General features: G+C 39.0%; 1 long non-coding RNA gene across 5 annotated transcripts in view; it reads left to right on the forward strand.

Moving 5' to 3' along the window:
- The window catches only part of LOC121072805, a 142,620-nt gene that overhangs the window by 99,356 nt on the left and 18,087 nt on the right, over nucleotides 1-25,177 (forward strand). The gene's annotated exons all lie outside the window — the stretch shown is intronic.

The raw sequence follows: 25,177 nt of genomic DNA on the forward strand, positions 1-25,177 counted from the left end.
CTAGCTTACACAAGCCTTCTAAATGAATAGCAGCATATCTTAACAAGCCTGTTGAACAGGAAAAAAAAAAATCACTGATGGAGTTCTCAGCTGTTTTCAGCGAAGAAACAAGGGCTGTGAAAGATTTAAAACAGAAGAATTACCTAATTATCTGTATGCATATGAAATTGTATCATCAGGTTTGCAGACGAGGCAAACAAAACTGCCATTTTCTGCTCATGTGGAATTATGTGGGTATTGCAATTTGCCTTTTATTTTAGCAGGGGCTGAATTAGAGCCATCTGCAGTACTATATAAGCATGAGAGAGATTGAGAGAGCTCTATTTTCATATCTCTTTTATATAATGATAGAATTCTATGATAGAAAAAAATACAAAAATGAAAGACTCTGAGAGAAAAGAGAAGGTTGTTTGGGGAATTTGGATAACAATTTGATAAGCAATCTTAAATTCTGGATTTTCAGTAGTAGATAGAACTGCCTGGAAAGTTGGAAAAGCCATCTGAGCTGAGGCTTTTGTTCAAAAGGTCTGAGATGAAAGCAAACTGTGTGAGTAGGTATCCGCAATAGGAGAGGAAATGGAAGGACCGGGTTGTCTGAGATAGAGAAAAGATTATGCATCAGCATTGATTAGTTCCCTAAAGAAGCCCTGCTATATTTTTTTTTAACTTGCACTGTGCATTTCAATGAGTAAAGGAGCGTGAATGAAGTTACGTTTTGTATTTGTGTGTGTGTACTTTAAGTGCAGTTTTAGCATGAATTAAGCCTGATGGTTTAATTTTAATTTCCAGAGGTCTTGGCATTTAGTATTAGGAAAGAGAATACAATTCTGAGCATAAGAATGAGATGGCTCTCATGCAAATAGCTTTTTGAAGCAACTTTATTTTTACATCTTTTTTTCTCTCTAATGACAAAAAGAAGGAATTTTATTTGCTTGTAAGACATAAAGAGGAAATCCCCCACAGCAGAGGTATCAGCTATTACAAAATGGCCTGATTACAGAGTCCAGAACACAGTGTTCAGCCACTGCCTTATTCCTCCCCCAGACAGGGTGGGGATTACATCCTGCAAACACGTCTTTCTTTGAGAGAGTGTTTCCAGTCCTGTATCTTTCTAGCAACTTAGAGATATTTATGGATATATAACTGCATATTCCTTGAGGCTGGGAAGGGATGCATTACACCAATTTAAATCTAATGATTTTATTTGTATATCTAAAGCCCAGCAATTATTTGGTGTGCATAAATCAGCCTAGACTCACAGTCTGAGAGAGGAAGGATAGAGATGGCATGGTGAAGGTAACTGCAAGCCATTTCTGTATCCTCCTGGGTCTTTGGCACATGGTGAAACCTACATGGCTGAAGAGGTCTAATAAGGAGACCTTAAGCACTTGAGCCAGTGGACTAGCACAGCTTCCTGCTCAGGCCCTAAAACAGCAGCCTAGGGCTGCTCCTCACCAGCCCTGCTCTGGTGGAGAGGGGTGATAAGGCTCAGGCTACCCCGTAGGTACTACCCCAGGCTTAATCAATGCTCTCCTGAAGCTTTGTTGCTGTTACATGGTGGAAAAGTGCCGTTACGAAACAGTGATTCCATTCGAGGTTTAAATCTAGAGGTACCTTTTTCACACAGATGCTTTGTTTTCCTACCCAGAAGAAATGACAGACAGAAGGGATTAATGTCCTATTTACCATGCAGCTGGTTCTCACAGCAACAGGCAGCATAACTACGACATGATGGTACCATTTCTCGAGACCAATCTGAGGGATAGAACGGTAAAGCATAATATAAAACCTGCATAATGAAAGGTATTGGTAGAAGCTAGCAGGATTCATGGGTATGCTTCCTTCTGTTTAGGATGTGATAAAACTGTGATTTTAGGACAGGAAGATGCTCTCATGTAACAAACATGCACAGTTTTTCTTCCTCCTGTTGTTTAACTCTGTATTCAAGATGATCTCAAACAACATGCCTGCCAAAATTTATTCAAGAATGTAAGGACTTACCATGATGTGCACTTAGATTAACTGGAAATAATTCAGAAGAGAAGATGTCGCAGCACATCCCGGTGTGTGATGAGCTGTTTGTCATTTTCTGTTTTAATGCAGATGCTAGCAGAGTACAGACCTGGAGATAAGTGTTTTAAATAGAGCACCCAATAGGTCTGAACCAAAGAGATTCATAAATATTCAAGCAAACTCTGCTTCCCTTGAAGCCTGTGGTTAAATCTGCCAAGCCCTGTAGCTTCAACAGAACTGTACAATTGAGATCAGTACAAACCTTGTGACTGTAAGTCTTCACATCAGTTATTGCCACTTAGTAAAATCTGCCAATTCTTAAAGGACTATTTTAATAACAAATACATAATAATATGTGAAGATAATACAGCTGGATTGGGGGGTTATTTAGCCTATAGTTAGGTAGGCCAAAGGAAGGAAAAACTAGGGGTTTGAGAGAGAAAGGGAGGGAGGAATAGAGGACACACCAGGACTGCAGAAAAATGAAAGAGAATTTGTTCTCCTTATCTTAGGTGGGTAAAGCAAGAAATGATATCCTTAAGTCGGAGCAAACATGATTTATATTGGCTGTTAGGAAGACTTTTCAAAGTGCAAATTTCTAAAGCATCTAAAATCCACAACTGTTTCATCTCCACCCCAGAGAGAGGACGGTGGGGAGAAATGCCTGCCAAGAGCAATCTCTGTGTTTACATGATCTCCTTGTCTATTGTTCTCCCACCATGGGGTTTTCCTTGGAACGAAGTGATATGAATCACCAAGTGAATATTCAATTAGAATAAAGAGGTTCACCCAGTCTCTAATTCATCAGTGATCTGTATTTATACCCCTGCTATTATTTAGTTTACTCAGTGAAAGAGCTACACCATTATTTTCTGTTGCTCTATAAATATAGATGAGAAACAGTTTTGTTGATACATTTAAATAAGGTAAGCAGCGGAAGAAATTGAACTTGGAGCACATTGCTCTATCTAACAGCTAAATCAGACTTTTTAAATGAAATATGACTGAACTGATGCTGCTTCTTGCTGTTTTTTCTGGAAATGTGCAAAAATAGAAGTGAAAAAAGAAGAGAGATTGAGTATTCAGCTTGGAGAACTGTTTCCAGTATTTGAGCTCAAATTCTCTTGAAGTACAGAGTGCTGAGGCTGTGTCTGTGGATTTCTTCAGCTTTAGTAGTAAATGATCTCTCAATGTGCCAGTCTAGACAAGAACTTGTAGTTTGTAATGTTAACATAAGCTTTCATCTTGCAATGAATTGCATGTGCTGTGCTTCACTCAGATGCAAACACCACCTGGGCATTTGTAGGTGGTAGATTTCAGGCCAAATCAGAGCAGTATATTTTTTGTCTGACCATAGTATATTTTGGTAGGGATAGTCAAATGGGAAGATTCTTCAGTCTGAATTCTGTAATGTTTTAGGACTGTCAGATGTGGAAGCGTTCCCCAAGCTCAGTAAAAAAAGCAGACTGTAGTGTCTATTCCAAAAATCTAGCAAATCAGAAATACTAACGGTTCCTATCAAAAGCATTTTATTCTTAATATATTGATGCACATGACTCTTTAGATTAGGTTGACTTCAGTATTTTTAGAAAATAATTTCGAAAAAGCTTTTTTTTCTGTTTGACAAAGAAAGTTTGCAAACAAATCTATACATTGAGAACACCGAAGAGTTAATGGAAAGGAAACATGATACAGACACTTTGTTTGAAAATCAAGATGTTCTCTTTCTTGGGAATGGGACTTCTTTCCTGGCTTTCTCTGTTAATGATATTCCAGTTGTTCTTGGCAGCATGTTGATCAATGGGGGCTCCCAAGGTGACCTGCACAGGCTCCAGAGGTGCAGTGCATTCTCTGTACTCCTCTAGTGTTGTGTCATAGGTAACATGTTAGTACATTTGGAAATCAGACCTGTCTGCATGTAAACCCCAGACTAATCATTTCCGTTAAAATGGGACAGCTTTGTTTTCAGGCTTTCCATTGAAGGAGCCTGAATCATAGGTATTTAGAAGACGTCTAGTTCTTTTTTTTTAATTTATTTTTTATTTTTACACACCTTTTAAAGTTATGCTGCAGGAATTGTTTGCAGTTGAACTTTCTGTATTTGAGGAATACTATGTTTGCTAATAAAAGCTATTTCCAGAAACTTCTATGAGAAATATTTTCATGTGAGCATATGATAGCAGTGTACAGGTACTGATTGTTTTCAGAAAACTCTAAGGTCTGACAGTCACCGCTGTTAAGTATTCACTGCTGACGGATCTGTAAAGCATTAATGGCTTGCAATCATAACATCTACCTGCATTGGAATTTTGTCTTCTGTACATTATCATAAACATAAACTCGTGAAAGTTTAACGCTTGTTCTATCATGAAGAGAGCAATGAAGTGGGGATGTTCACATCTGTGATAACAGCTTGACTAGAATAAGTAAGTTCTGAAAACAGCCTTTGAAGTAACTCATGAAAAATACCAACCAAGAGAAGCCCAATCTAGTAAAATAATCTATTTATACCACAAATGTGGCTTTGTTGTCATTCTGCTGTAAAATTTTTTTTTGCACATTTATATTGCTCATCATTCTCACCCCTTTGCAGTGTAAAATCTCTGACACTGGAGGACTAATTGCAGTTTAACCCATTGTTCAAATCAGTAGGAGAACAAACGCAGCAGGAAATCAGCACAAGAAGCCACAAAATACTCTAGATTTCATTCCTTTTTGACTATGGTAATGTGGCTAAAATAATTTATGATAGGACAGTACTGTCATCTGTGATGTATAGTAATCGTCAATTCCAGTCCTTTCTTAGGCTCTGAACTCTGGGCCTGTAGCTCTTCTTATTGAAGACTTGTAACACAAGGTTTTCTTACATACATGCTTGCCTGACAGAGCATAGAGAGACTAAGGGATTGAATCAGAAAGTCCTGGAAATGGCTTTCAGTGCTAGGAAGCAGCAGGGACTCTGTTTTTACATAAAACCAGATCCTCTCCTTGGTGATGAGCAAGGCTGAAAACTGATGGAAGGAAGTTAGGGCAATTAGTACAGTACCACAAGCCGGTGAGCATCTATTTATACCACAGGTCACCCCACATCTGTATTGTGGCAGTGGAGCTCTCTGATATTCCATCTGGCCCCTGGCTCACCCCTCCCAGGGCACTAGCAGCTCCAGCTGCTCCCAGTTGACACCCTGAGGTCTCCCAGGGGATGGATTTTGCTCTCCCTCAAGCTCTTGGCCCAGGAGCAGTGGCACAACATTACTGCCTTTCTAGAAACTGGATCTCTTGAAGTCATGTGAAACAGCATTTCCTCACACCTTGGCCATGCTTGCTAGTTGTGCTGCACTTCCCCTGCGCTGAGATGCAGTTCATGAGCCCTCTTGAGCAGGGCTAGAAAATATGAGGAATGGGATCTTGCAGGCACTGCCATATGGTGCTTTGGTTGCACCAGGGCTTTGTGCTTTTCTCTTCGATTAACCAAGCAGCTGCCTGTGTGTCTGAACTCAGTTTTTCCTGCTGTGATTCTAGGTTCCTTCTGAGGCAAGAAAAGGTATTTTAGGCATTCAGATGGAAGTTTATGTGTGGATGGGAATACATTAATCACTCTGGTTTGGGTATTGTGTGGGTGGGAATATTATTCCTGAGAATTTTAGAAAGAAATGATGGCTTCAGTAAGCATCAATGCCTATTTGTTTTTGTCCTAGTTATGTCTCTTCCAAGTGTTCCTGTGCTGTGTTGTTTCAGGGTGTATGAGCCTTTCTTGGGGTTTGTTTGTTTGTTTTAATGCCTAGATTCTGGATCCTGAAAAAAGATCCATGCTGAGCCTGACACCATATGACTGGACCATCTAAATTCTGTTAGGCCACTTAGAAGATGAACTGAGTCATTATTTTAAAGGTCTTTCTTAAGGGCTTTGGCCTGAGAAGTTACTGTGATGTGTATTGAGAGTGAATTACCAAATAGGTATCTTCATTTGATATACCTTAGAACAGGTGAGGTAGTCTCAATGCAAACAATCAATCAAATTGGAATTGGTCTTGGTATTTATTGGTCTGCTGAAGAGTTTGATGAAGCTGGCTTTCAGTAGCAGCTCAGACCATGGTAACACTCTCTTAAATTCTATGTCCATAACTCATGCTTATTAAATGTAATGTGAAATGCACCAAGAAGCCACACCAAACTTAATTTTCCTCTTTTATAATAGTAACGCTTTATGCAGTTGTAAAACCCTTGATTTGATTCTCTTGTCTAGGTTAATATTGCTTAGTATATCGAAAAATAGATTATCTATTAAAAAACAAAACAAAAAAACAGTCTGACTTTGAAGCAAATTAATCTTCAGATAAATACATAATTTGTGAAAATTATGTGCAGCGCTTAAGTAGAGGAAAAATACCTAATCCAGAAGAGAACAAAAGCTGTAGAAAATATTTGAAGGTAGAGAGCATTAAAGATGCAGAGGGAAATGTTGATAAGGATACAAACCTAACTATAAATGCAAAGTCAGGATCAATCTAGGCAAATAATAAAGGCCATTTCCACATAATTACTTAGGGAGGTCTACTGAAGAGTGGGCACTGCTTAATGCAAAGGCTGCTGGAACGATGGCTCAATCATTTTTCTGCAGCTAAAGTATGTGATTATTTCCTTGTGGAAATGAGGAACAAAGGAAGTGGATTTTCCATTTCTGAATCACTGTAAATATGCCCTTAGACATATTCCAGGCTGCATTTCTAAACACTTTTGAGAAAAATTGGGCTGTTTGGAAGGTTTTAAAAAAACTGAATGCATACATTTATATTTAGCTGAATTCTGTATGCTAATAAAAAGAGTAAAGGATATGGTCTGAGACTGTTATTTATTTTACAGTGGCATTGAGATGTTTCTGGCAGATAAAATGGCTATTTCATATAATGAGACAGGACTAGATAAAATATGTTGAGAAGCATGCTGATAGCATAAGCTTTCAGTTGACGATATTTTTTGAGAACTTTAAGAAGTCTTTGTGAATGAGTAAAATCAATAGGAAAAAAGACAGAAGGAGTTAAAAAAACAGACAAAACATCCCAAAACACCTACCTTAAATCTACAGCTGCATAGAAAGGATAAATGTTAGCAGATACAAAGGAGCCTTTAAGGGTGAGGTATTTGAATGGAACAGTTGGATGTAGGATCACTGTGTGCTTTTGATGTTTTTATCCAAGTCTTTGCAAGGAGGATCACCAGAACAATGCAACCCAACAATCTCAAGCAAAACAGAGCAATGAATGTGGAGAATCTGTAAACACAGTGCTTGATCATTTAAGAAATAAGATGCTTCAGAAGTCCCTTATAGAAAATAAAGCTACTTGTTTCCTTGAAACCTTTCTTGTTAAATGCTTTCAAATCTTAAGAGAACTTCCAAAACACAAAAGAACAAGTAGGAAGAAACACAGAGACTTGGGAAAGTTGTGGGTGGGAGCGGTGTTAGGAAGTGAAGTCACAGACTTGCAAATTGCTGTTTTTATTCATGGATGATAATTCAGCTAGTAATTCAGCTAGTTTTAGATGATTATGATCAGCTCCTGATAAATATCACAGTGATAGAGATGTGTAAATGAAGAAGGTGATTTGAGGAGGATGGCTGGCCACCTTTCTGTTAGTACGTCAGTGCACAGCTGTGTATAGATTGGTGGGGTGGCTTCCTTGTTTTTGTGTGTAGTGAAATGCCCAAGCAGTCATGTGATGAATAGTCTAAAATGCTTTATGGTTCTTTGTCCGTAAGGTCGTGTAGTTTTTACATGCAGAGGTACGTATATAAGTATGTACAGAGTATGTACAGAATAACTTATCCACATAGGATATTAATTTGTTTCTGTGGGTTATGAAGGTGAACTATGAAACTTGATCAAACATAGTTCAAGTTGTTAGACAGGTTTACTTGCTTTCTAGACCAGATTTAAACAATATTTAAAGGAAAACTTCCATGTATTCTAGTGGCAGCAGGTTTAGGCACAACATCTCTCTTCAGGCCTTCCCAAAATACCTTCTCAAGCAAGGTCATCTTGCTCCCACAGACTTCCAAATATCGTTGGCAATTATGTGATTCTCAGGTAGGAAGCTTACTGATGTGTTTTAATTCAGAAGTCAATTTGCATTGTGGTCTCCTGTGAGAGATTTGACTCTAGAAGCTGTGTCCAGTCAAATGACATATCTGTTGACAAATGACATAGCTGTTATCTAATGACATCCTCAGATGTATTATTTTATTATTCATACAAAGCTAGCATGCAGAGACGAGCGCTAAAAGGACCCAAGGGCTTTCCTTCATCTAAGCTCTGGGCTTTGTATTTCCCTCTTAGCTCAGTCAGGCCTAACTGATTACAAATGCCTTTGCCTTTGGCGAAACTAGGATTCACTTTGTTTCCCCACAGAAATAAATTCCTTCATCTCAAAGGTCAGGTTTTCATCTAGTCTAACATCCTGTGTATTACCAGGATGCACAGAGCTTCCTACCAGGAAATCCTCCTCTCCACTGCCAAGGGCTTTGAATACTTGGGCAGAGGAAAAACTTCAAAGGTATTGCTTGTTCAATTGATTTCTTTATTTATTTTACTTTCAAAGGCATTGCTTTCCTTTCTGTGGATTTTCAGTCAACTGGTGCAGATACAACAGGTTCCTTTGAACCCTCTGAGTAAAAAATATCGTAACCAAATGAAAGAAAGAGATTCTGCTTGAGAGGTATAATGGGCATTTCCCGTGGTCCTTGCACAAACAGGTTAAAATACAAAGAAAATGTTCCTTTTTTGTGTGTTACTTTCTTCTCCTCTTTCCTTGCTGGCACACTATAAGTCTTTTGATAAAGCTATGCATCCTAGCACACACCTGTACAGCCTGGCAGATTTTCATGTGCTTTTCCATCTTGATGGAAAAGTCCTGTATTGATTTCAAGATCCATCAGTGGAGGTAAACAGAGCCCTGTCTGAGGAAAGAACCAGCTGGGACATATATCATTGCTGTGCATCCTCTCTGCTCAACCATGCCAGAACACTGAGCCACAGTGGAACTTAATAGCACATTGAATAAAGGTTAGGATATTCTAAAATAAAACCAGAAAATGATCCAGCATCAGTGGTGTCATGTCTATACACTCACTTCGGGTACTTTGGAAAACTTATTCTAAAAGCAGTTTTATTAGCAGCAGCTTCTTAAAAATAATGTATGTATTTGAAAAACCAATTAGCTAAGCTAAGATGAGGTTTTAAGCTTTTAAAAAATCCTGTTATCCATTGAGTCTGATAAGCCATGAAATCATATGAAAGTCACCAATTAAGCTCATCTTTTATTTTTTGAAATGGGGAAAAGATCAGATATATTTGAATCTTATTCAAGCCAATTATGTTCCTTCCAAACAAATGAACTGAAACTGTTAACGGATCTGAATTTGCCCCAGGCTTTTAGCTACCAAATCCACCTCATTTTAGTTGTTTCTCTAAAACACACCAAAAATATTGTTCCTTTATTGTTGTTAATCACATTCTCATGTGCTTCATGCCATGCAGAAAAGATTACACAATTGTGTATCATTTTATATAATCTTAATGAGAGAGCTGTAATAAATGGGAAATCTTCTGGGGAGTCTTTTGAGTTTTTAGTGTAATCATTACAGATGCAGATACTCAGTGAATTGTATAGAATTGCAAAAGGTGTCTTTCAGGCGGTATTTTTTCCCCCAAACTACTGGATCTCATTCCATGAGCATTAAATTGAATGAATGAAGGGTTTTAGAAGGGTTTTAGAAGCTGTGTAGAAAGCAGTCGACATCTATACTGCCTTTTTAATGAACCACATTGTCACTATTGCCTGAATTGACACAAGGCCAAGGGTGTAGGAGAAAGATAATAAATGCAAAACTTCCCTTTCGCCCTACAGAATGTAAATTCATTATGTGATGTGACATTTCAGTTGAAGTTGGCTGCACTTTGTTTCACATTCCTCATTTAGATACATTTCAAACGGTTAGATCTTTACTTTTCAGTTCTTTGTGGCTGACTGAAAGCTCTCCAACACACAGTAATCCTGCCTTAACTACAGGAGAACCCAGAACTCCACAGTAATAGCCTTGATAAGGAGAAAAGCAGTTCTCAAGTGTATGTTTTGCATATTTAGAAAAAAATATTTGGTGGAAGATTTACAAATTAATCTGTCATAAATGGCATCTTATTTATAAATGGTATAACTGAAAAAATGAGCAGCAAATTATGGTACTTAATATATTATGGCTGAAAGATTGCACAGCACCGCCAGTACTAGGAACAGCACTCTAGATCTACGAGTTGGTCACTCCTTGATGGAGTATTTCAAGTTAATTTGTCTGATGAACTATCAAAAAATTAACTGCCCCTTTTTCTCTCCCTCTCTACATGAGGCAAAGACACACATCTTCCTGAAATGAGCACTCTGCATACAAAGAGCATGGATTGAAGGCAAATTGATGAAGTCAATACATACACCACGTGCTGATGTTAGATCTATGTATTTGGTTCAATCTTGAAAAAAAAAATTGATGTGCTGCTGAATCTTGGAATATTTATATAGGGCAAGTGGCACACATTTCATCTTTGGCCAAACAATCCAAAACCCAGTGTAGGGTCAAATTTTGCACCTGGATTTTCATGCAAGCAAGTTTTGATAAGCTTCTAACGGGCAAGGTGGCTTAGAGACTAAACAAGGAAATGCAGCTGGACAAATTAAAAATTATTCCTAGTCATACTTGAGCGGGTATGAAGAAGGGGAAAACTAATTGCAATACAGTCTTTTTCCTTACCTCCAATGTTTTATTGTACTGTATTATTTGCTTTCGACAGTCTTAACACAAGCAGCATCTTCTGCCTTCTGCTGTCAAAAAAACAATTCATTTATTTCAGTGAGAGCTTGAGCCACTGTGTTCCATGTGTTTGTCATCTCCACAATTCACTTTTGTAATTCATTCACCCTACCCAGGCTTACTTAAGCTCCGAATGAAGCCATAATTCACAAATAGTGTGGTAAACCACATCCTCAGGCAGCAGCAGCGCAGAAAGCCTATTATACAGGTGCTTTATCACATCTGCTATACTGACTTCTGAGAGGAAAAAAACAATTCCTGTGATAGATTAAGTCTATCCCAATAAGGGCTTCATAAATCAGTGCTACCAAAGGCAGGATTGGTTCTGAATGTTTGTCAAGATCCAGGAGAGACTGCAATCTGGCAGATAGTCTAAAAAGAAAGAGAAATGCTCTAAATGGAACTGAGAGAAAAGACCGATCAAGTGTAGGGAAATGGTTCTAGTAACCTCTCATTGCTGTAGGATTCACTCACTCGTTACTTCATCATGGCATTCGTCCAACAGCAAGAGCAAAAGGAATCCCACAGCATGCTCAGAGGAGTGTGAGATTCAACTGGAAGAGCTCGCTGCCTGTGGGGAGAAGTCTAGAGTCCGTATGGACCAGTTAAGGGCATATAGGAGGAAGAACATCATAAATCTTGTTAGACAATTACCAGAGTTTTTCTGACCTTGGCGTTGAGGTTTTGCCGAAGGTTTGACAGCATTATTCCTTTATTGGAATTGTTTTGCTCAGTTTCATAAGTGTATCACTAATACCTGCAGCAGGAAGGATGTAGGATGTACCTCTTTTTTTTTTTTTTTTTTTAATGTGTGAGTGCGTGCAACTTGTCACTGTGTGTGAATGACACAATAACTTCTCAGACAAGGTTAGTGGCAGATTATCTGCCAAGATCCTGACAAGTAAGCAACTTCCAGCAGGACAGGTAAATCAGTCTTCCAGAAGGTTATGATGATATAAGACCTATGCATGAGTGAGAACAAGAACATTAGAGAGCAATGAGAGTGTGCTTGTCTGGGGAATGTCACTCAGGTCTAGGTTCTGAGCAGCCCCTTGTCCTAGACTCCTTTCTTGGATGCCCCGGCTGTGTTCAGGATTAAAAGGTATGGCAGAGAATTCGGAGTAAGACTCTGCTCTCTGGGAATGCTTATGCAGCTGCATGCTCGCTTAACTCTGCTGACCAATTTCTTTTCAGCAGAAAAGAAATAGCTACGCTGCACGGTCAATATGTATTCTCGTCTAAGCCATGTATATGCAAGTTAATACTGTATGAATAACCCTTTGGACTTTTCCTCCATTAATCAATAAGGGAGGTATGAATTTTTTTTGCTTTTATTTAACAGAATAAATAAAACGCTAACAAGTATTGTCAAGCTAAGAAACTCAGACAAATCTGGATTCTGTGAGTTCAAACCTGTTGCAGAGAAGCTTCTGTGCCCTGCCAGCACAGTCACAATTGTAATCCGCATCGGCTGCTGCTCCGAAGTGGTCATTTATTTCCTCTGTTTCTTTCTGGCCTGAGAGATGCCAGTTACTTCTGACCTGCCATCCCCATCACAAATGCTGCATCGGTGTGTTGTTGTGAACTGTGAAGGTAGCTGAACTACCCTTCCATTTCCAAGTCCAGTTTTTAAGAAAGTTGCAATATAAACTGAAATCTGTGATCTTTTAGAAATATAGATCTATTTAGAAATAGATCTTTGATTCTATTTCTGGTAAGGGGAGCAGACTATAATTGGTAACAAGCATGTCTTTAAAAATAAAAATAAAAATCACTTTATATTTATGGGGGAAGGGTCACATAGACATTATTCCTATATCAAAATCCCGCCATGTGTAGCTTATATGAAAACATCTTTGATGTGACAAGTTATTGAGATCTCCCCTTTCAAGAATGAGCTTTAGTTAGTGAGAGATTCTTCCTAAAACAAACGAGAGAACCCAGAAACTGCACCACATCATCTGTTAGTCTCTCAACTAGACCAGGAGAAGTGAGTATCTTGTAATCACCTCCAATAATGTTTGTGCTGTGCAGGCATTTTTCTACATTTACAGTGAATTCAGAGCATGTGTCTACTGTCGGTTTAAACAAACTGCTCCTCTGAGAGCTAACTCTAGGGAGAAGCACTAGGAAGCTGGCCTCATCTCCCAGCCCTAAAATACTACAGAGGAGAAAGAAACAACCTTAGAGTTTTCAGGCCCAGGGGACTTTGCTCATCTGTTTTAGGGGCTTTTTGCGCCTGCTCCAGGTGTGTTGCAGATGTGCCAGCAGGCAGCCAGCTCTGCAGCAAGGCTGTGGAGTGGTACCTGATGGTGAGGAGGTCTGGTCCCACTGGCCTGCCCTCAGCCTGGTTGGAGTTCATGGTGCTGTTTTGTTTCTCTTCGATGGAAGCAGATGGCAAATGACCCTGAAGGCAGGTACCTGCATGGAGCCCATGCCCATGTCTAGTTTATGACTATCACATGCAGTTGGAGTCACTGCAACTTCATTCTTTTTGCCAGTTGGAAAGAAAGGCAGTAAAATAAGATCTCTTACTTTATTACACACAAATACCCATTTCTGAAATAATGGGTTTTGGGAGTACTTTATAATAATGTCAAAAGCATTTCTGTTCCTTCCACTTCATGGTGAAATCACTGGTAATTCCTGCATGTAGTCGCTTTCACCATACCCAAAATGGTGAAAAAGCTGAAGAGGAACACAAGAAGACTTTCGAAGTGTTTTATTTTTAAGTTATTGCTGATAAATATTTTTGCTTATGATTTCACAGAGTAGTCCTGTGGACTCTCACTGTGTTCCTGCTCTTCTAGATAATTACTTTAAGATACTGCTTTCAGAGAAAGAGAGAAATGTCCAAGATCTAATTTTCAAAAATTCTCCAAATTAACTCTTAGATTTCTGCTGAGCCTTGCACATTTCAAATGTCAGACCGTGAGATAGTGCTACAAATTTATCTGACTTAACTGCCACTCTCTGAACTGCAATTACTGTCGTCTGCCTGTAGGAAGAGAACTGGCTCTGTTGGAGCAAGATGCAGATCTGCATCGCTAGAGTTTCTGTAATATCTATCTTGCATGCTGGTGGCATGCTAGAATAAATTGATCTGTTTCATGCACAGATTTACTCCTTAATTAAAAAAGTTTAATTAAGAAGATCAGCGTTAATTTAAAGTCATTAAAAAACCCTTAACATATTGTTGTAGATTTATTAGTGCTAAGAAGCTTGTTATGTTTTCAGGCCTGCTAGGATGAATAGTGACATGTATGAGCAGATGTAATGCTTGCTTATAATGTTCTTTGCTGACATCAGAAGCACATAAAAAGTACGAAAGCTGACGTGGTTTCATTTTGATGGAGTTAGCCTCTATATTTGTCATTTCTTTGCTATTCTCTTGACTGCAAGTTTTAGCTAAAGTGGAGGGAGAGGATGATAGGTTGAGCAAGTTGTCATTTATTGGAGTCCAGTGGAGCTGTATCTACTTCGAATGCAGGAACAGGGAAAGCCCTGCCCCTTGTGCATGTATTGCATGGTTTCTTTTTGATATATGGGTACAGTAAGTTTGTCTTAATTGTTCATAATATTCCCAGCAATCGTCTTCCAAATTGCATCCTTTTAAATAGGACGCTGCTGCATTATCAGTTTGGGATTTCCTTTGTTTCAGTTAGTACTTTGGGGCTCTGACACATTATGTAGAGAATTATGTTTATAAAGTAGATAGTAGAAGAAATCTGATAGTGACAGATACCCTGGGGAAATTGTAGTCTCTAGGAAGGGAGGTCTGCAGAAACAGGTGAGACCAGCATCTGCCAGGATGCGTTTCCCTCCTGTCCATATGTCTCCCACATAGGGTGGCGCCAGGCCCCAGCTGACCTCGTGCTCTCTCCCAGCCCTTCTCTCCTCCTATTCTATGTATTTTGCATTTTACTTACCAGTGAGCTCTAGGTTTCATCCAAAAGTTGATCTTTCTGGCAGGGGGGATTAGTGTATTTGTTTTAACAGCAAGGCTTTTACTTCACTCTCGAGTTTAAAATGTTATTCATGTTTTTAATGGTGGTAGATAACTAAACAAAAATTATCAGTATTCATCATTGCTGTAAATTTGTTTTGTTCCATTGAAGTCTAGGCAGTAATACCAATTTCACTCCATCAAAGTATGTGAGCTAGTATTTCATGTATATCAAAACATTCATTAAAGACAGTGAAAAATGCAATAGGCATTTCAAGTGAGGAGGCAATGGAGGTGGGCATTTCTGGAGGCTGAAAATGCCATAGATGCAAAACCATTTGCGTATGATTTTTAATATGCTATCAGATGGTGTGCACATAGATAATTGAACTTTTTGAAGTGACAAATTAACATCCTTAGAAATTAAATGTGATGTTTAAGAAAGTTACTGAGTGTTAATGGATTTCTTCATTTGTTTTTTATACATTGGGTGTCATTCTAAAGCAATTCAGGAAAACAACAGAGGAAGCTATAAACATTTTGCGAATATTAAGATGAAGTTCCAGAAGAACTAATGAGTATGTAATTGGAAACACAAATTTACATACAAATTTGAACATGATATTTCAAAGCTTGCAAACATCAAAGTGTATTAAAATGACAAGCTATCCATGCTAGTGTACAGTTTTTATTTTAAATCGATGAAAGAATGAAATCAAAAGGTTTTACTTGTGAGATGGCTAATTATATCAAATTGCTTTAGGCAAGAGGCAGCATCAAGCCATCATGACATGCAACTGCTTTGCTTTTTTCTGTTATTGTATGCAATATCTGTGTACCTTGCGGGTCAGAAGTGAAACATGTGTCAGGCATATTAAGATAATACACAGCTTTCCATCCAGCAAATAATAGAGGCATCTCTTACTCCTACTTTGAACTCCAGGCAAATGTGCATGTATGAATCATCATTTCATTCACGGGATATAGAAGAAACTAGTTAGTCTCTGCTTTGCTAACCTGGAACTCCAGAAGCTGTTCGGACATGACTGACAAAGACCCTGAGCAGAGAAGTGCTGTGCTGAAGGGCAGCTGGTGCTGGGGTCACTGCTCTAACCACAAGACACTGATCACTGATGCTTTTGGCTTCACGCCAACCAAAGCCATTTTGACCCTTTGGCTTCATGCTGACCATAGCTCACCCCCTGAACTCCCCATCTCTTATCGTTGCCTACTGCAGCTGGAGAAATGGGGAGCCAGAAGGGCTTCAGTGTTGTAGAGTTGTGTTTGTGCTGCTGCGCTCGGCTGCGTGAGCTTCCTGGCTCACATCGTGCTAGCTCAGGGCTTTCTGCAGCCTGTTCTGTTTCTATCTGCCACTGACTTGGTGCGTCCTGCTTTGCATCAGGACTGTCCTAAATCCCTCATCAGTAGAGTCCTTTCCTGCAACCTTGGTTTGGGAGCTAGGAAAGCAGTTCATCTGGCTAAGTGAAACAATGGGAGCAGTGTATGAAATGAGTAAACAGTGCCTAGCTAGTAACTGTTTAATGTGCAAAATAGTTGTGTAGTTGGCAAGAGGTTAAAAGCTAAAGAGGCTTGTGCACTAAAGTAATGAATAGTCATAGGTTTCGAAGGCCATGAGGAATATCAGAGATTTGCTCACTCTTATGGAGAACAGCAGCAGGTCACTGCAAACATTCTCATTGATGTGTGAATTTCTGCAGTCTTAAAATGCAACCTCACCTGAGGGTTCAGCAGGTTTAGCAGTGAAATGCATTACAGCAATTTAGCTGAATGGTAAGAAAAGTGTGGATCAGCGCTCCTCTCTTGACTTGAATTTCAACCAGAAATACAGCAGAGAAATTCAATACTAATTCAGCAGGATTCTTACATATTGACTTTGTCTAGTTACTGACCTTTCATGTGAAGAAAACATTTGAGGCTTTGTGAGAGAGGCTGTGTATATCTGAGGTGGCTCTTAGTGCCAAGAAACAGCCTGACTGTGGAGGCTCCAGCAAAGCCAGCTTTTTCTGCACCTAGCCTGCGGGAGGCAATGGGACTGAAGTGAAGCTGACAGCATGGAGAGTTACCACAAAAACCTGTCATAGTATGGCTACGGAGGAGTGAGAGATTCCTCCAGGAAGCTGCAACCACTTGTGGAAGAGTGGCTCACTCTCAACAGGTGGGTACTTGCAACACAATGCCATGGATTTTCAGGATATCATAATCCATCCTCTGCACCACTGCAACTATTCCTTTTGTCAGGGGCATATGGCTGAAAGAACTGTTCTTTTTTTTCCATGAAATATAGCACATAATGACTGAGATGGAGAAAAGTGTACATTTAATCTGAACATCATCAGGCAGTCTTAGTCAATGAAATGTTCTAAGGAAACTGTTTGAAAGCTGTGGAAGTACCAGACTTTGGGAATTTAAAAAAGACTAGACAAAATACTGCCAAATATATGGGGGGGAGGAAATGCTGTCCTGTCAACAGTGACAGAGATAAGAGAATGTATTTCTTTCATCTTCTGAATTCTGGGACATACTTTACTATTTTCTGTAATTAGTGTATTATAGGCTATCAAAGCCACACAGAAACGTTATTTATTTTTCTCTGGTGAGAGGCGACCTGAGTGCTTCTCAGAGCTTAGTAAAGTTATGGTAGGAGATATTTTTTAGCAGCTGTTTCTGAGTGTTGTGAATGAAATGTTTCATAGGATTGGTTTGGATTTCTTCTTTTGCTTAAATAGTGCATATAAATTGGCCACTGTTTTTCCTAATCTTTTCCCAAAGGTTTTACTGGAGGAAAATGCAGTATGGTTTTCAGTATGGAAAAAGCAGGAGGAAAAGGGGTGTGTTTTTTGTTTGTTTGTTTTGCTTTGTGTCGTGCTTTTCTTCTTTTCCTCCAAAGAAGGAAAGCATGGCCCTTGTAACCTTGGGGGATGTTGATCAGGATTTACAGCATCTGGGTTGGAATTTCCCATGGCAGTGCAATTGCCAACTACAACCCCATCTAGAATACAGTTACTGGTGGTCTGACAAGCATGTCATTTTGAAACTTTAGACAAACTTGGCTATTTCTGAATTCTGATTGATTAGAAAGGATTTGCAATTTTTCTTCCTCTTGATTCTTCCCTGTACCCCTCACCTCCTGCCCTTCTTTCTCTACCTTTTGTGCTTGCAGATTGTATGAGAAAAGCTGTAGAGTCAAAGAAATTCCCCCAGCATTGTTTAGACATTATAGTGCAAACAAAAGAGCAGTGTTGGTAACACGACATACACATGGCCGCGTGGGGAATACAGTGTTCAGAGCATCAGATCCAAGCATTCTGTATCGAACCTCATGAGAGCCTTCTTATCACCACTCTGTCCTGCACACCCTCGGTCTAAGTGTGCACCACATACTGGACAAATTATTAATGGCTATTTGTAATGCCTCAGAGCCTTAGCAAGCTCTTTGGGGTACAAGGTCTGTCATTCAATTCTGTATTTGTACAGCTGCTCAGACAGTGAAGTCTTGCAATGTTACTTTTCACACATTTAGGTGATTTTTTTCTTCCTATCTTTGTGGTCATCTGTTTTGTTACTTCATTTTTCAAGCAACAGTGAATCATGTGCAGAGAAAACTGCTTATCCTCCTAGGTGCAATTCAGGGAATAGCCAGCTGGCCAGAACACATCTGCTGTATAGCTTTTCCCTCTGGGGTCTGTTTCCCACACTGTGTCTGTCTTTCGCTTGCCTTTCTCTGCAAGTGAAAAACTTTCATAGTTAGCCAGTCAGGGTAGCCAAACTAGAGATACTTTCCTTCCAATTTTAAAGGTTTCTTTTCGTGTCATCTCTTGGCTGTAAGTACCTCGTGCATGCTGAGTCTAAGGTACTCCCTGCCGTAGTTAATTAGTGCTCAAAACCGCAGCTTCTTGCACAAGGAGTGACAAATTGGGTTTATTCAACTGCATGTCCCCATCACTTCATGGACTTTTTAGCAGGTTGTCATAAACAAAAGAGCTATCCAAGATCTGCCAGTTTGTGTACCTGTATCTCAGTGCATCACAAGTTACAAGGATGTTTAAAATTTCTCTTGCATGTAGGCTAATATTAATGCTAAACATAAGCTATAGGCTACTTTGACTTTGTTATGAGACTGTTGCAAAGATGACTGATGAAGCTTATCAGCCTCTTTCTGTGAGGAGCTACTATCACCTACTTACAAAAAGAAAAAAGTAATTAAGATAGCATCTTTTAAATTCTAATACATACTACAAAATGCAAGAGGTGTCTATTAGTAAGCCAGTCACCTGTGAGGATCATTTTGAAACAGATGGTGAAGAAACAATTTAGCCAAAAAGTCAAAATTATGGCATAGTCCTGGAAAATATTGCCTGATGCTTATTATTATTGTAGTTATGACCCTCAGACATACGTGCATTCATAGTTTGTTGTGCTCACTCTTTTGAATGAAATTTATTGTGCCAAGTTGCCTTCATGGCATGTGTGTGTGTGAAAGAAAGTTCCAGCAACATGAAATACTCCATTTTGGTCCAAGTACACCTCTGACTTTGACTGTTACTGTGTTTGCTGTCTTGCATATTCTAAATCTATAGAGCTCTGCTATAGGGGAAGAGATGTTTTGTGTTGGGGATGAACAGACAGCAAGGCATGACTTCTTCCTGGTGTGGAATTCTTCAGATGTTGAATTTAAGCTATTTGCTGATACAAATCGATCCATTTGGGGGGATTGCTTTAAATCTGATGAGCATGTTCTACCTTAGGTTAGTAGAAGACTAGTATGGGAAGTCCGACTTTTCCCTAGGGGTAACTAGTGGCATTATTTCTTAGTCTAAAGCTTTTGACAGATGGCTGATGGTGACCATCTTTGTTTGGGTTTTGATATTTTGTACACCTGGTATGCACAGCACATCTGAGGGAGCCCAACTCTTGCTTGTCAGGCTGAGCAGGTATCACGGAAAGGATGAGCGAGCTGTTCCCCCTGAGCAAGGTGCTTGTTGGATCTGGTCTGTATCTCCATGCAGAGCTTGAAATTTGTAGATTACCTCACTAGCACCATTTTGAAATGTCAGAGAGAAAAAAAAAAAAAACCTTGCAGGCATTTTTCCTTAATGTTAGATCAACTGTTGACTGATTAAAAAAAAAAAAAGTTTGAGAGAGGTGCTGCTCTTCAGGCTATTTTTGAAATAGCCAATAAAGTATTGTGAGGTTCAGGACATTTCAATTACGTTACTTGTCCATGTTTGAAGACTTTGTCTGTGACATGAAGACTATTCTCCATGTGAATTCTGAGATAATTTCAAACTAAATTTTGAAAAATCTATTACAAGATTTTTATTTCTTTCATTTCTTTGCTATGTGTACTTCATCTATACGTCTGGAAATAGTGATAAGTGTGAATATACATTAGTAGTATGAAAGCATATAGTGGATTTAAAATTTACTTGGGAATTATGCCAAGTAGCGTTTTTTTGTTATACTTTGCTTTCTAACAGTCAATTCCTTTTATATATCAGAAAGCTATTTTGGGAATTTTTATACATAACAGGATTTTCTGGGCTATATTTTAGAAGTTTCCCCGGGTTCCTTTTTTTAGCTGTATATAGAATCACAGAATCATTTAGGTTGGAAAAGACCTCTAAGATATCTGGTCCAACCTTTAACCTAGCACTGCCAAGTCTACAGTTAAATCATGTCACTAAGCTCTACATCTAACACATTTCTTGAAGACCTCCAGGGATGGTGACTCAGCTACTTTGTGGGCAGCCTGTTCCAATACTTCACAAACGTTTCAGTGAAGAATTCTTTCCTAATATCCAACGTAAGCCTCCCCTGGTGCAACTTAAGGCCATTTCCTCTTATTTTATCACTTGGTGCTTGAAAAAGAGACTGATCCCCACGTCGTTATAGCCTCCTTTAAGGTAATTGTACAGTGAGTTTTATATGTGAGTGTTCATGGTCCCATGTAAGATTAATTTATTTTGGGATATATGAAATATACAGAAGGGAAAACTGCCCTTAAAGGCTATCTAAAATCCCACTGGTTTTCAAAGCAGAACTCCTAATTACTGTCTACACCTGACTACAGATACATTTAAACTTTTATTTCCAATGGCCTGTTAGTCATCTATTGAGGAAATAACTATGAAAATAAAAATGAACATGAGGAAGATGTATCTCTGGGTGAGAGAATGATGGCATTTAATGTGTAGTGAATTACATATCCACAGTTAAGTCTTTTGTTATACTGCGGCCAGAATGTTTGAGCTTGAAGAGTGAACTCTAAGGGATAAAATGATTGAAGGGGATGAAGAAGCAGGAACTGATGGTAAAATGACCTTTGTTTTAACAGCCATGCTTGTTTTCCTCTTTTAAGTGTTATAACTAGTATCTGGAATTAGCAGGCAACTTGCTGGGCAATATTTTTCTACTTGTAGCGAAGCTCAGAGCAGTTCTGTGTGAGATGTATCAGTCATACACTTGCCAGAGCACATTGCTGAGCTAGGAAGGGCAGGATATCTATTGAAAAATGAATGGACAATGACTGATACCTATTAGCTAATCAACTAGTGTCATTCATACTAAAGTAGCAGTCATTTTATTACCACCATTCCTTCAACCCAAGCCTTGCAACCAAAATGGAGGATGTAGCTCATACGTCCAATCTAGAAATAATGATGTGTAGCAGATTTGGCTGTTAAAAAATGAGAGAAATGGTCCATTTGGGTATTTAGAGTACAGAGCTGGGGAAGAATAAATATGCCTAAAGGTTTTATTTATATATAATAAGACAAAAGTTGTAATAGTAAAATTTAATGCAGAAGTTATCCATCCTAGCCATTTTCATCTCCTGCTCAGTGGGTGGAACAGTACTTAGACACTTACATTTCATAGAATAAGCTTTATTTTACAGGGAGAGCTCTCACCCACTTTGTTTTTTCTACCTTTTGATCAAGTAACTATGACTAGGTGTCACAGTACCTTTCACCCATTGTTTTCACATCCTGCTTTTTAATGCAGGTTTTAAAGTCAGCATAAGAATAACTTTGAGTCTTGCTGGTCCGCTGGAGAAAAAGGAGCTTCCTCAATTGGATCTCAATTATTCATTTCTTGGACTCCACGGCATTGGAGCCAAAGAGATCTGAGTTAACTCCTGACTTGTGTCATAGCCAAATCCTTGGAGGAACAACCTACATCTTTCTTGCTTTATCATTTTTAAATATGTTCTGTGACAAGTTCACTTTCCAGGAAGGTACTTGTTCTTGTTGGTGGAGAGTAAAACTGGGAGTTTAGGTTTCCATTGCAGCTGTAGAAGGTGAAAATGAATGAAGTGTTTTAAAAAAGACATCTTCCAAGGGACAGCCCTTTCTGAGCCCACGACTCTTTGGTGCCAAAATTAATATTTGTTACTAAAAAAGAGAAAATGACAACTAGCGTTCATTTTGAAAGTGTAATGAAGTTATCACTCAAATTTGAGGAGAAAATAGAAGTGTTCTATAGGTGAGGGAAATAAGCCTATTAAAGTATTTTTAATCAGTTGCAATTTATTCCCATTATTATTGTTTTGAAATACTTTCTTTTAATCCTGGGATCCTCCTGATTATTTAAGTCCTTCTTACGTGCTGTTTTACATTGTGGAGTTATATTAAAAAAAAAAAAAGGAAAGAAAAGAAAAAAGCAGAACAAGATCAGTTTTAGCCTAAATCACAGTATGCTTGTTTCTACAGGGAGACATTGCCTGGTGGGTGTAAAAGCTGAGTGTTTCACTTCAGTGAGGACTGCAGATTTTAGCCCTAGCTCTAATTATTAAACACAATCCTGTTTCAGTGTGCCGTAGTTTTTACTTGCAGTGAAAACTTAGTGCTGTAAAAGGAATATTTTTTGAATTAATTAAAAAAGTAAAACATTGTCTAGTTTAAATGACTCACAGTAGCTTTCTTAGGGTGGATTATCATTTTACATTTCACCTTTATATCATCTTAATGTTATTTCTGTCCTAGGCAGTTTAATAAGCTACTCCATTTAAATAAGCTCATTGCTGTGAATACTGGGAAGAAAATTGAGTAAAAAGTCATTTAAAAAGTCAAATTTAGAGCAGCTCATAGTGCCCCTTACGCGCATCTGGCCTGGGAACATTTGAATCTGAAATAATGAAATCGGGTTCTCAGAACTTCTACACTAATTAAAAAAAAAAAAAAAAAAAGAGAGAGAGAGAGACTTGTTTTCAAAAAAAATGCTGCAAATGATTCAAGTTTGGCAGTGATATTCCGTGAGCTCCAAATGTAACAGCTTCCATGGGGTGCTAACAATTCCAAGCAGTTAAGAAGCCCTGGTTGGAAATTTTCCTTTCCAGTTGGAAAATGGTGATTTGCCTATATTGAATTATGTGAATCCTGTTGACACTAGATTCGGCACTGTCAAAAAGCAGGTTTGCCCAATAGGTTCTTGCCATACAGCAGCCTGGAAGGTACACAGGCTGTCTGGGACCTCTGCTAGCAGGTCTGTGCTTTCCAGTGTCCTGGGGGTATTTTAAGCTACCTGCAGCCTTCAAATATAACTAGGCAAATCCCAATGTGATGTGCTTTCTGGCTTCTTCCCCTTGTCTCCTTGTACAGTGACAAAGATTGTTAACATATTTTCATTCTGCTCAAAATTTTGTGTTTTTATTGCTAGTATCAAAAATATAGTTCATAATGAGAAGTCTCCTGCAGAATGGAAATTCCAGTTCCTACCAGTAAAAAAAGACGAGAACTGGTGTGATCCAGGGAACTTGTGGCCTTTCTGATGCTGTGCAATATGTTCACAAACATCCTATATTTCTGGAATTAGGAAAGCTGTTAAGCAGGTGCTTAAGCAAATCTATCTTTAGGTAAGTATTCAATCAATAGGAAACAAATAGTTGAATGCCAAGAGCAAATCAATTGGAAATTAAAGGGTATTTCCCCCTCAATTATTTTTGTTGCCCTTGTGACCAAAAAAAGACACAATATTTCTAGATGGAAATATATTTCCTGAATTGGATGTGTTTTTCAGTGTGTGATTGAAATTTTGTATATACCTGGAGGGGTTTCTGTCAGTGCAGGAGGCCTGTGAGCAAGCTGTGGAAGTATAATCCCAGGACAGCCTCTGAGGAGGTTTCCCTGTAAGGCCTGAGCCCTTTAGCCAGGAATACCCAATTGGTGTCTTGTAATGGGAACATTAAGGAGCAAGAAAACCAGGTGTGATATTTTTCTGTTGTGCTTGTACAGGACAAAAATTAAATCTATATGAAAGAGAAAATAGGCAAATTGGTGATGCGAACTCCACTGGAATCTTCTGATGCAGTGTCCCCCAGTCAGTCTGAGGGGAACGGGCCTTGCCTCTCCTCTTCACTTGTGTGACTGCTATGCCCAAGTGCTGAACCTGCCCACCAGCTCCAAACTGCCACAGCTCTCCAAGGGGAGAACCAGTGTCAAGCCGTAACAGCTTCGGCTAGCCACTCTAAAACATAGGCGTCAGTAAATGAATTTCTGGCTGTTAAAGGTCTTCAACACCTTTTGTCCTCAACTTAGTTATGGTCATGCTTAATTCTCAGCCTTGGAGTAGGTTAATGGGCTTCTCAAAGGTGTCATGTTATTGCTGCGTATATATGACTGCCGAGTTGTTCCTATTCAGGGACACTGCAGCAGTGAAGCCCAGGTCAATCCTTTCCAAACAGCTCAGCTGTGTCTTCCCCAGACAAATGCCCTCCTGTATTTTCCCCTCATGCAAACGTCGGTGATAGCTGTGCAGCACACACAGCACAAAAGGCTCCCTCTCTTCATATATGTCTCAGTAGTAATCTAGCGAACCTGTGTCATGCATGCTTTGCATACTGGTTTGTGTTACACACAGACTGGTATGTCTCAAGGTTAGGCAAGTAGTTCACCTAGCAATTCATGCTCTGGATTCAGATGTAATTTGGTGACCAACGAGTTAAAAAGTGCTTTCCTTCTTAATGGGCTATTGGAAGTATTGCTGCTTTTCTTCATTGCTAAAACAAGCATAAGAAAATGCATTAGTTCTGGAAATTGTGAGAGGGAGTAGAGATGCTGATTGACTGTTATTTTGATAACATGTCTAGAATAATTGTTTTGGAAAAATGATAACACAACAAGGTAGGACAAGTTTTGTAGTTACAGTTACAGAGGGAAATCACCTCTATAAGGGCCCATCTCATTTCTGCAATCATGATAAATTTGATTGTGCTACTCAGATTATAAACTAGACCAAACTCCGTGGTTATTAACATTCCAGTCCGGATACATACTGAGTGATGGTGTTGCTGAGAGGTATAATTTTGAAACAGAAAGAAATTGCTGGCTGTGCAACAAGCC

Source organism: Cygnus olor, chromosome 7 (genome assembly GCF_009769625.2).
Source record: "Cygnus olor isolate bCygOlo1 chromosome 7, bCygOlo1.pri.v2, whole genome shotgun sequence".
In the NCBI taxonomy this organism is placed as follows: Eukaryota; Metazoa; Chordata; class Aves; order Anseriformes; family Anatidae; genus Cygnus; species Cygnus olor.